Source organism: Acanthochromis polyacanthus, chromosome 6 (genome assembly GCF_021347895.1).
Source record: "Acanthochromis polyacanthus isolate Apoly-LR-REF ecotype Palm Island chromosome 6, KAUST_Apoly_ChrSc, whole genome shotgun sequence".
Taxonomy (NCBI): domain Eukaryota; kingdom Metazoa; phylum Chordata; class Actinopteri; family Pomacentridae; genus Acanthochromis; species Acanthochromis polyacanthus.
The window spans coordinates 14,960,181-14,973,956 of NC_067118.1; the positions used below are offsets into that span (position 1 = coordinate 14,960,181).

General features: G+C 37.1%; 1 long non-coding RNA gene across 1 annotated transcript; it reads left to right on the forward strand.

The window, feature by feature from the left end:
• The first annotated feature begins 11,785 nt into the window (after positions 1-11,785).
• Positions 11,786-13,247, forward strand: LOC127534375 (uncharacterized). Its single transcript, XR_007942476.1, has 3 exons — positions 11,786-12,002; positions 12,731-12,839; positions 12,999-13,247. It is a non-coding gene; the product is annotated as an uncharacterized LOC127534375 (long non-coding RNA).
• Positions 13,248-13,776: the final 529 nt, after the last annotated feature.

Consider the following 13,776-nt stretch of genomic DNA (forward strand, 5'->3'; position numbering starts at 1 on the left):
GAATGGATGACAGGTTTTGTTGATAATACTGAGTAGTGTCCTCAGCATCCTCCTCTCTGACACCTCCACCACAGACTCCAGCTCCACTACCAGAACAGAACAGACTCAACAAGCTGTTGAGCAAAACTGTGAAAAATTCTGGTGTTTGCAGATCATTTCATGACCTTGTTCATGTAATTTGAAATCATAGCACTCAGCCTTGTTTCAGTGATCACAGCTTTTCTTACGTGTGTCAGTGATTATATATGTATTCAATTTTGAATGTTGCCCAACCTGGTGCCCAGTGTGGCTTAATTATGGGTTGGTCCACAAATGAACTGCTTAAAATAAAACAAGATGTAGTAATGTTTAAAAGTCACTAGTGTGACTATTTGAGAAATTATCTGTGGATATTAAAATCACTGCAAACAACCAATATACCATATTTCGAAACACAAAATTCTGGGAATTTTGCTTTCAAAAAATACTGATTGTTTAGGATCATATAAAAAACCAAACAAGATCAGGTGGAGATTGCCTAGTTTAAAGCTGGTAAGACACTCACAAAGCCACCACCATGACAGTTATTATCATAGTGAGCAGGGGATAGTGCAGCAAGCTGGCAGTGATTCTGGTAAATAAGATAAATCTTTTTTTTATGTAAGTTATTCGGACACTTCAAGTTAAAAAAAAAAAGCCATTTTAAGCACAATTTAGCAAGAAGCCATAACCGATGGGGAATCAGTGGCTACTGGTTGGACAGTGGTAATGTTTATGCGCTGAAGATTGTCTATTAACCTGCTTAAAGGAGCAAAGTGGACAAGTCGTGTTCTTGATGGGGCCATGAATGGGTTAAAAATTTGTGTAGTAGAGGACAACAGAGTGTGGAAACTCTCCTCTACAGTAGCAGTTGCCTAAGTCTGTATATTGTAGATTTACAGCTGGAAAGACCTGGAGAATTAATAACAATCACTGAATACAGAAACTGATTCAGTCTTTCTGCTTTGTCGGCCTCACCTTTCGTTGTAATGCTTGTTGTGTACCCGTATGACCACTTGGAGGTGCTATAGGATTTCTATTAGTGTAAAGCTAAATGGGTTTGACTTGGGTTTTCTTCACTGACTTGTACTGTGGGGCAATGAACTGCAACTCAGTATGCATCAAGTGGACTCCCAGCAGCATTTTTAGATTTAATAAATCATTCTGCTTAACATTCAGACAAAAGTAAGATGATCTGCAAATGAGCTGTAGAGCTAATGTTATTCACTAGTTGCTGCAAAGCTCATGTTGTAGTAAATAAAAGCAAAGGTGAACTTAATGAACATTAATGCAAAACAGGAGAGTGTGCAGGGCCCCCACCCCTGGGGGCCCCAAAGGCCCCTGATTCATATGTCAGTTTCTTTGTGGAAGTTTGATTAATTTAAGATCCATTTGGAAATATGCGCTGCTGGTGTTAGGCAGATCCTGCATTATACATGGTGCATAATCAGCTGGAAAAAATATGAAATGAAAAACACATTGTTAAAGAAATTATATCCATTGTACAAAGATCACTGCTTGCTAGATTAAGGCTTGCTGGAGTGACTTAACAATGGTGCTAAATTCTGATTTAAGGTTTCCTCTCAAATATTTTCTATATCAAGGGTCTGTTCTTGATAATTGGATTAAGTCAAATAATGGGAGTGTGAACATATTTTTCCTAGTTTATAACAAAGAATATCTGGTAACACTAACACATATTCTATGGAATTTCTTGTAGGAATTCCTCGCAATTTCCTAAAAAACACTGTTAAAGGGATATTTTCAAGAAACCTCTACACAGTTTAGGATTCACTGTAAAAGAAAGGGAGTGCTGGTGAGTTGTTGTTGCTCCCTGCTTGTAAAGTTTTGAAGGAAAAAAATAACAAAGTTTGTATTTAAAAATAATCCTTAAACGAACATCAGTATCATCAGTTTGTGAACAAATATAATAACTGACAATCTGTACAGTAGAAGTCTGGTATGCAAAAATTGTAGTAGAGATCCATTTGTAAGTAACCAAGAAATGAGTGGCTGAAATTTAAGAGCAAAACTTTCATTTAAAAAAACAAAACAAAGTTTGTTTTGTGAGTTCATCGATAAAAATGCAATTCAACCAACAAGCAGCATAAACATCAGCTAAATGGATATTCAGAGATTGAGCTGATCTATAAAGTATCACAGCTCAAAATCCCCCCAAAAATTAAGAACAGGAAATTCTGAAGGTTAGTTTGTTAACCATTATTAATTTGCATACAACAGAATCTTATAATTTTCTGCTTAATGCTTAATAAATTCCAATGTCAGCACTGTAGAACTGTGGTTAATGGAAAACAATAGTTGGACTTTTGCATTTCTGAAACAGTGTTTACAAGGATTACCACTTTCTCTCTATGCATGAGGTCAGTTTCGTAATGTGCAGGATGTAATTGTTCAGTAATAGAAGTGCTGCGTTTTTTCCTAAGGACCACACGAATAAGAGTGCTGTGTTATGTTGATATGTGTACTATTGTTTTTCTTACTGTTTTTTTTACAATAATTTGTTATGGGTGGTGGGATGCTGGACCCCTACTTTATAAGCTTGTAGCTTCTTTAGGGTGTCCATTTTCACAATGTAAAAACTGACAAGACTCCATTGATCTCAAAGTGGAATATTGACTTGTTTAACATTGTGAAACAAACAATAAACAATAAACAAGAGCATACATTTAATAAATGTATATGATGCAGACCATAGTTTTGGTTAAGGAGCACCTTTTATTACATATGAACATTCTATAGACGTTGGAGTCCAAACAGTTTCTCGTGTAACTTCATTTCTGGAGTTCCTTTATAATGAACACCAAATTATGTACTTCACAATGGTATCTTTGTATTTTACAGCTAAACATGAAGTAGTTTTAGGACATTATGACGAAAGTTTACAGTACATTGGTTTAAAAATGCAGGATCCAAACAATAAAGATACTGTGAGTTTGTCATTTAAAAGGCCTGTTTAATTCTGTTTAATTGACGATGATGGCACTTAATATCAGTTAAAAGTAAGGTTTTATTAAAAAAACAAAAAAAACAGCTGCTCTGTTCAGTATGTGAATGTAGCTTTTGGACACTGAAACTAAGAGCTAAATTGGTCAAAAAACTATAAAATAAGAAAAATCATGGCCTTGGCAAGTCTCCACAAATGTCTATAAGAAAATGGGCCAGGCCTACAAAAAAAAAAAAAAATAGAGTACACTAGATCTATTGTATTATCTAATCCTGAATAATTTTTCCTCACATGAAAGGGATATTGTGTTTTTTCTTTTTTTGTCTAACCCAATAACGCACAGGAAACCAAACTTTTTATCCATGTGAATTTACTGTTGGTACTTCACCCGAAGGAGATGAATCTCTGTCTGCTCTGCAAGCTAAAAAGGGAAGAAATGTGTGTTTGAATCATAGACTGTACATAGGCCTACAGTTGAGGGTTTGAATGAGCTTTGAGTCACCAAATTCTCAGAAGTTCCAGATGTTAATATTTTTGTGCTCGCAGTGTGCAGTTACAGTAAATATGATTATACAGTATTTACTGGTAAAAAATGTCCTCTGGCTGTGTGAAATGACCAGCACTTGAACCTGCTAATCAGCTTCAGGACGCATTGATTTAGCGGCGGCAGGAGAATCTGATGGCTGAGGCTGAGCAGGTGGGGGGTAGAGGCATGAGAGACCCAGAGACGTGGAGGAGGAAAAAGCAGTATTGATTCGGTGGCAGTCAGCTCTTGACAGCTGCGCTAAGCTAGCACGTATTCTCCTCTTAGCCACAGTCTGCGGTCTGCTTAGCTGACAAGGAAGTACCTAAGCAGATTAAGCTGTAAATCCCACAGATTTCCTGCCCAATTATTTTTTTCTATCAGAAGATCGAAAAGTGCCTTATCAGAGTTAACACCAATGGCACTGTGGTTACCTGCAGTTTATTATACTGTACTTGATTCAGAACAGCATTTAAATTGTTGACCTAAGCAGTGTTTAGGATATGGTAATGATTTCAAGGTGACTGTTATCTGTAACCACAGAATATGAGAGAATGTCCAGGAGCTGATGATTAGAAACAGTCTGCTTGGGGGCTCCAAAGTAAGTAAGCTACAAGAGAAGCAATATTTAGGGCCCCTTAAAATTGTTTTCTATCTTGAAATTTGCTCCCCTGCACCAGATTAATGTTGAGAATAAGATGTTAACAGTGTGTTATTTAGTCCCTGAAATCTTGGCTAATATGGCTGCCTAATAATTGCTCAGGGCAAAATATAAGATTTGACACTGGGAGTTTTGCCTCACAGCAGTATCTGTTCCCAATCAACCAATTTAATAAGCACTTAATTAGTGAAAAATATCTAGGGTCCTATGTTATGTCGTTAGGCTTACTTCTAGTTCTTACTTGTGGAAATGTACCATCATTCATGTTATTTGTTCCTCAAGTATCGTAAGGAAACCAACTGGTAAAAAGGAGACACTTATTTACAGCTGATTTAAATCCAAAACTCTGAACATGACCAGATCCAGACTAGATTAGTTACCATGGTGATCTAGCAGGTTAATAGACACTCATCCTTGTGATACTGAAAACTCTGACTTTGGGCTCAGCGTACCTGCTAACACACTAATCTAGCTTCGTAGTCCAGTCCCCTGTTTTAGTCTGCCAGTGAGAGCAATACAAAGAGCATGGAGCTCTCCCCTCAGACCAGTTGTGTCATTAAAGTCCCACTTGACATGCTTGATCGTATGCTAGAAAAAGGGTGTATTGTGTACTTTGCTCTTGTGTCCATTTTCCTAATTACCTCTTCCTGGCAGTTATGGTGGTTTGTTTTCATTCTTGGCCATTTTGGTCTGCTTTCTTTCTGATCTATTCTGGATTTTGAGGCTGACACTTGTCTATATACTCACTATGTAAAAGCCTTATCATGGGTGACAAGATAGCTTTGCTGGTTGAACTGGTGACCCATAAACAGAGGCTATAGTCTCTGACACAGTAGTCATGGGTTTGAATCCAGCCCAGCCCTCTCTCCACTGTCCTACATAATAAATGCAAAAAGGCCAAAAAAAACCTTATCATGATATGCTGATTAATATCTATGTCTGAAATTGAATTTTTAAAAAAGTATACAATATTTTCTTAACAGAACAGTGTCCTCATTGATCAACAGAGGAAACATAAATGAATCTGCTGTCTGCACATGCCGTGAAGGCAACCTAGTTAAACTGAATGAAGTGAGGGACAAGGAACAATAGTGTATTAAAAACAACAACAAAAAAGATTCATATAATTTGGGTCCAGCTCAGGAGTTTTATTGTGTCAGCTGTGAAATTTCTTGGATTTCTAATCCAGAACTTAATTCATTACAATATATGAAAAAAGGGAGATGGGGGCTTTTATATTCTGTACTGTGCTAAAGACATCTTAGATTAATAAATTTCTGAAGCAGGACAATGAGCTTAAACACACAGCTAGGTTCATAGAACTATCTTCAGTCAAAAGAACAACAATGTAAAGGAAAGACTGGAATCAATCCAGACTCTCAGATACTTAAACAGGAAAGGGGTATGACCTCTTGGAAAATGTCATCAGCATCAGAAGATCCAGTGAAGATCGGTGCACAGATGTGTAGGAAATATAGGAGTTTTTAGACCTACAAGCTAGTTTAAAGCCATTATACTGTTCTATCCACCTCTGCAGAGTGATATAATCCTAAAACAGAGACTGATCGAGACACTAAAGCCCCACAGCCTGATTGACCGATTCGGACTGCAGGGTTGCAGCTGAAGCACTGAAACTGTCTTACAGCCAGAAGAATACAGCTAGAAGAATACAGCTAAGCAACATGGACATTTAATAGAATATACAGTTGTAATTATATTAAGATCTACTCATGCCACAGTTTGGCAGTGATATAATTAAGCCTGTCAACATTCACACAGTCTGAAATTTTTTGCACTTCACACTGCAGCTGTGTTTAAGTCTGTACAATGAGTTTAAAATCTTTCTCAACTACTTGCTCTTTGTAAAATATATCCCTCTAGTGCCCATAGACATGTCCATGTCTGTGATTGGTCACCTGTTTCCAACTAACAAAAACATGCCCTGGGTATGTTGAACTTGCATGATAGTCCAAGCCCTAATTCCAGACCAGGACAGCCCATTGAACATGTTTATTAAAGTCCTTCTTAGCCGAGCGCTAAGAGAGCATATTCAACTGTGATTTACAATAAACAAGCAGTTGACTCTTCCTCCCAGCATATATGAATTGACTTTAAAAATATATATATAGTTCTTCCAGACTTTGCATCATCACATGACAAATGCAGTGATGAACAATGCTGTAGGTGTGTAACTGTCCCAATGCAAAGCAATTGTTACACCTCAGTCACTCAATCTTTACTTATTGTCTATGGTCCTGACCGACTTGCCTCTTAATAATATTAATCAGCATTAGGATCACTATATAACTGGAAAACCTGAACTGAGTGTGTTGTTTCAAAACGCAAACTATAAAAGTACTCAGAGAGTGCAGACCTCCGCCAAGGATAGAGAGGAAAACAGGAAACCCATGCAGTAAAGGATCATGAGCTGGAATTGAACCTGTGTCTCTGACACAGTTCTGTTTATGAATCACCTTCTTAACCAGTTGAGCTATCTGGACACCTAGCTCCAATTTGTTGGACGACATACTAACCTATGATGTTTTTGTCATATTTTGGACCACATACTAAATAATAATAAAATATACTAAAAAATTCAAAGTGATCCAGAATCCAGGATCCTTTCCGGATTGCCACCAAAATTAAATCAGCTCTTCCTCTTACCATAGTCTACATCCCCTCAAAATTTCATCTGAATGTGAGCAGGCGTTTTTGAGTTATCTTGCTAACAGACAGACAGACAGACAGACGGACGGACACACAAACGCTGGGTGTCACACATAGACTGTATATATAATGGACGTAGCATCTGGCTCCAGAATTGAAGCCAACCCGGAAGTGTCAAAAACTTGCAATATCCCGCCGTCCGCTAGGGTTGACTCCAAAAAGCTTTTGCTCCATAGACCCCAATTCATTTTTGGAAAAAATAAAATTTGATAGACTGATTTTCTACAGCTCAAGATTTTTTTCCTGTTAGTTTTCATGGTCAAAATGAGAGATCAGATGGCCGATCTTAAAATAAATCAATACTGAATTTTAAATAAATCGTTAAAGTTGGCGGAGCCAGGGGGCGTGGCTATACTTGATAGACAGCAACAGAAGCCTCTGCGGTAAAACGTGGGCGGGATAAGAGAGTTCTCAGCCAATCCTGCCCCTAGTTGCTCTCCGGTCCAGTCTGTTTGATGACGCTTTTTACGTCACTGGCTCCAAAAAATCCAAAACGGCGACCAGGAAGTAGCAAAATCCGGGCTTCATTTTCTCGCCGTTGAAACCAACGGGTGACGTCACGGTTAGCTGACGCCTGGTGTCACATAACCTCTTTGGCGGAGATAATTAATAAATGATGTTCACTCATGGAGAGAAAGTGTTTCTCCCTGTCAGATAACATGTTCAGGGTATGACTAGACTTTGATGGAATTACTTGAAAATGATTATTATTCAACTTTAAAATAGTAAAGGAATGAAAAGAACAAGAATGCATTTCTTTATTTCTCAGAAGTGGCCTAGATTTCTCTCCACTCACTCTCTTCCTGCGACGTAGACCTGTCGATGCAATCAGATTTAGAAATTCTAATGGGGTGTCACCACTTTGAACTGTGGGCTTGAAGAGCTTTGAGTCTGGCGCTCCCTTGGAAATGCCAGGCGAAGTCTGCACATTGATCCCTCTGAATTTGTTTGGCTTTGACAGTCTAGTTCTTTCTACTCTTTCCCTTTGCTCCATTCATTTTCTCGCTGCTTGGCGCATTCTCTTTCTTCTTCTCCTCCTCCTGCAGCTCTCGTTTTTCACTCTGTTTAATACTAGGAGAAGTCAAAGATGTGAACACACACAGCACGTAGAGTACAAGTGGTGCCGACTTCAGCAGATTTACTGAAGTACAGCTCTCATTGGACATTCAGAGCAGGTGCTTCCTCCTGCTTTTGAATGAACACTCTTTGAATGCCAACTTCTTAATGGATGTACAGAATTTCTGCTTTTCTCTTAATGACTTCAGGATTTATTTATGTTATATTTATGTTAGAATAACAAAGATTATGTTCTGTGTTGGATTTGTGGTGTTAATAAGACACTTTTTTTTCCTGACAGAGAATTCTCTTCTGTGAGAGCAGCAGATTTGAAGCTTGTCAGAATTCAGGGACATTCAAGGACATTTCAGCGCAGTGTAGCACACTGCAGTGAAATACCAAAGATTGAAGACTGAATGATATGCATGTAAAAAGAAGTTTATAGTATGACTGATCAAAAAGAAATGACTAGACGTTTTCTACTGGTTTGATTAAAATCTAATCTCCACACCAGTAAACAGCCATATGATCACACACAACATGTAGCTGATAGATTAATAGTTTGAGGAAATAATAATGAATATTGTTTTGTTTCTACTGGATACTGACATATTAAAGTAAGAGGAATATTTATCATGATATCTAGAGATTTAGTACTCTGCACTAATATAATTAAAATCACATGATTCTCAATACTGAATTCGATACAAAAAATATCAATCAAATGAATAAATGTATTTACTTGTAAAAACTGCTGCATACAGAGAGTGTAGCTCTATCAACCAGTTTCTGGTGTTTATGCTAAACTAGGCAACGCTCTGACTCCAGCTCAATACTGAACACAAAGAAATGAGGTTGATTTTCCCAGAAAAAAATGAGAAATTACATTTGTCAAAATATTTTCAAATGAATAATAGATCATATGTAAATGAGTGTATAAAAGCCACATTTTTGTTTCAGTTCTCTCCATAAGAAAGACAAGAATTGGGCCATATCTAATTCTAGGGATGATCAGGAGGCTGACAGGTGATGTGCATCAATGTGTTCATTACTCTCCCTAGAAACCTTGTTTTTACTAGTAGTACTGCTGTTGCCATGGCAACTACTGCCGTCCCAACAACTACTGCCATTCATCCAGTTCAGCAAGGCAGAGTTTTTCTGCTCAGCTTTCAATAGTAATCACAACAATTTAACAGGGAATGTTGAGTTACATTACCAGGTCAGTGCTCTCCTCCCTCCTCAAATATGTTTTCTGCTTCACACCTCTATAAATTTGAACATTCTTTGACCCAAATAAAAATTTATTTCTAATTACAGTAACCCTAATGTTATCTATGTACTGACTTACTTTGCTGAAGTTCATTTGTGCTCCCCATATGAAAACATTTCACTTAAAATTCACAACAGCAAAGAGTCTTCCCAAAATTTGTGTTCTACTCTCAATAACTGACAGACTACACAACGTGAAAAGTGAAAATATTGTTTCTGGAACAAGGTAGACCAAACCCAGATCTGACTTCACTGGGTTTTATTGCCTGTAACCTGAATCCAAACTCCCGAGTTTCTATCTGAATATAGTTTTCCAATAAACTTGCATCGAACATGATTCTAACATTAAACAAGTCTTCAATTTTGACTTTAATTTTGATTTGATTACTTGGCACCAATTTTCGTCTTGAACTTAGAATCTGCAAGACACTGCATCACATGGCCTTATTGAGCAGATGGAGTTTGCTCAGTTAACATGGAACTGTAGATGTTTCAAATGATGTTTCAATGTCTGAACGTAAAGGTGAGTTCAAAACATTTGCTTACAGAGACATTATAGCTAAGTTGTCTTTGTTTTAAAGTGTTGAATCTAACTAGTTTGGCATAGGAGACAACCTGAGGAGTCATGTAGCTCATGATTTTCAGCTATTTTTCTGATGAGTCTAAGTTGTAGTGTTTGAATAACATGGAAGACTAGTTTTCAGCTCCATTCTATGCCTTGGTGCACATGTTTTGAAGCTGCTCTTTGGCCTCTCTCCTGTTAATACACATGTCCTAGAGAGGCCCCTTGCTCTTTTCTTCAACCGCCAACCAAGTGACTGACAGCCATAGTAGAACAACGACGAGGACGCGCTATTTGTTGTTGGAGTCCTTCGTGAAAGGCTGTCACAGACTGAGGAGAATCCTGCTGACACCAGGGGCACCCCACGGTGACCCTGGGACCCTTTCAACCCCCTGCCTTACTTATTGATGTCTGCAGATGTGCCTGCCTGCATGATAATAGCCTCCACTGTAGGAGCCCCTAACAGTGTCTGTCTATAAATCACACAGGGGGCACGGAGCAAACTCAGCCTACTGTGTGTGTGTATGCGTTTTCAAGACTGTGTGTTTTGGCTTGTTTGTGCGGCTTGATATACTTGGTGTGTGTGCATACACTGCTTGAGAAGCTCCATGTTGCATTATTGATGGCCCTCAGGAGGGATGAAAGTGTGAATAGTGGCAGCAGGGGGATAGGGGTGCAGAGGGGTGGGAGTAGTTGGAGGCAGATATCAGAGTGGCTAGATGCATTTAGCAGATCTTCTATACATTGATATCCACATCCATCCTGACAGGTGAGGCCCCTGGAGAACTGTGTTGCAGGAGGTTAAGCAGGAGGAGACCACAGCAGGACTCGTGAATGTACACTCATGTGACATCTGCTTGGCAGGCTGTCGAAGAACAGGTGATAATGAATAGAGTAGAATAGTCTATGATATGATCTACCTAACAGAAAACTACACTCTATACATTTTAAAATATAAACCTAAGCGCATGACAAAGAAACATAAATGCAAATTCTTATATAAATGCATGAGTGATTTGATGTGGATGATAATGATCTGTGGCTTTCAAAGTCATCAGATCTCAACTGAACTGGATTTTTTGGACCTGTGTACTCAGAACACAGTGCTTTGACACAATGCTAGTGGATCACAGTCCATTAAAAAGATCATGAACAAAACTTAACAGACACTTGTAAAGATCATGCATATCATGACAGTCTTGAGTTTCCACTGACTCTTCATAAATATTTTTGACTCAACAGATTTTGTCATATTTCCAGAAGACCTATAATAAATCTATGAAAGAATCAAAATGCATGGTTGTTTTGTGTATGTATTTCAATTATATTCAAGATTGCTGTGATCCATGATATACATGGTGTGGTGTTAACAAATGTATGTAAGTATATAAATGTTTGTTTTCTTGTAGCAGCTATATATATATATATATATATATATATATATGGCATGCCGTTTAGGAAATTATATATATAATGAAAGTCGATATATATATAATGAAACTTGATATATATATAATGAAACTTGATATATATATAATGAAACTTGATATATATATAATGAAACTTGATATATATATAATGAAACTTGATATATATATAATGAAACTTGATATATATATAATGAAAGTCGATATATATATAATGAAACTTGATATATATATAATGAAACTTGATATATATATAATGAAAGTCGATATATATATAATGAAACTTGATATATATATAATGAAAGTTGATATATATATATATATCAACTTTCATTATATATATATCGACTTTCATTATATATATATATCAACTTTCATTATATATATATCTCGACTTTCATTATATATATATATATCGACTTTCATTATATATATATATCGACTTTCACTATATATATATCAACTTTCATTATATATATATCAAGTTTCATTATATATATATATCAACTTTCATTATATATATATCAAGTTTCATTATATATATATATCAACTTTCATTATATATATATCAAGTTTCATTATATATATATCAACTTTCATTATATATATATCAAATCTTTTTTTCCTACCGAGCCCCGGAAGGGACATGTCCGTATGGCGAAGCGACAACGAAGGACACTCACCCGGACGAGAATTTTATTGAGTTTTATTTTAAAATCGGCCTGAAACACACAGACATTCAAGCAGTGCGATGCGCTAAGAGTCTGCCATGCAGACCAGCGATCCTGATAATGGTAAGTTTTATTTCTCCAACATCCTGCTGTTATCCTACTATGAATACGCTAGCTACAACAGTCCCACATCAGTATTATGAACGTTCCGCCAGCTAACGCGGTCCGGACACCGGATCAGTGATTAGAGGTTGGCGTTCAACTATTGTTTGCCAGCCAGTTAGCCGCTGGTAAGCTAACAAGCTATGAAACAACTCCTTATAAAACCGGAGGAAAGCAGCAGCAATATTTCAGTCCAAGACCTGTATTCAGAACCTCCCACGCTGTTACACAATGACCCATTAATCATATTACTGAACTATATGGTTATCATTGAAATTTCCCTTGAAGAACCAGTGAACTCTTTGCGAACACATTTTAATTTATGTGTTGATTATGTTTCGTATCAGTAATACAAGTCTAAAAAACTGATTGAAATGATCAAGTTAACACAATGAAGTAAAGAGTACTGGTAATCTGCAGCTATTTTCATAATTTCAGGGTGAAATTCTGATGTGTGATTTTCTAGCTTTGCAGATGTGGAAATCCAATGCACTGATTTCTTATACACAGATGCTTTTGGTGTTTTTTGTTGTAAAATAAAACAAGGCATTTATCACTGTTGGAAATTATTACAGGTATTATTTGTAACACTTTCTAACATTGTATGGACAAAGCAATAAATCAGTTAATGGATAAAATCATTTGTATTACAGATGCTATCAACAGCATGTCTTGTTCATTTTATTTAGTTGTCGGCCTTGGATGATGAGGTCCAGTTACCAGGAGCACTAGTCTGCAGCTTACTGGTTCCGTCCTGCAGCTCCTCCACGCTGTCCTCCTCTCTACAGACCAAATCAAGTAAGATCTGTTTAGACTATGCAGACATCAACATGATCAGTATGTTATCTTTTGACCCATCCTAAAATCACAAAATAGAACATTTACTTTAAGTTAACTGTGTTTATGAAAATAGAAAATAATTACTGACAACTAGTACTTTTTGGTGCTTTTATGCAGGAAAAGGGAACCAGGAAGCTGCTGTGGATCCTCTGCAGTATCTGGAGAGGTCAGAGGAACGGTTCTTGGAACAGATCGGAAGACACCAAGACGTGACCTCTGCCATGCTCCAGAACATCCAGAAGATGAATGAAAACCTTGGTTGCACTGATGGGACGCATGGTGTCGGTGCTGGAGCAACTGTCCCAGAATTAAACTGCATTGTTGACTATTGGCTTTTCTAGAAAATAAATCTTTTTTAGTACTTCACCTGTTTTGTATTTTACTCATGCACTTTGGATGAATGAACAGAAATTTGTGATGAGAGATGCAAATTTTGTCTATAATCTACAGAGACTTTATTCAGTGTTCAATGCACACTTTTGTTACACACATTTTGACAGATAAGCAGTTGTGCTTTTCAAGCAGATTTTAGTCAGAAACATCAGTAGCATACGTTGTTGTTTTTTTACTGTTACACCAATCTAGGTAGATAAACTGCACTACTGCAGCAGACATATTATTGAAATGTGCTTCTATTATGTGTCTACATACACTGCTCACAAATAGTTATTCAACTTTTGGGTGAAATTGATGGAAAATATAAAAAGTGCATGCTGTAGTGATATATCATAAAAGTAGGGTATTTAACTAGAAACATGCAATAGTGATTTCCTCATCTCAAAAAAAATTATTGAATCAAAAGCTAACAACAGTGGAGGGTATGTCACAATAAAAATGTCTCAGTTTGGACAGAACAGCAGCCTTCAGCTGAAATCCAGTACAATTGTGTCCCACC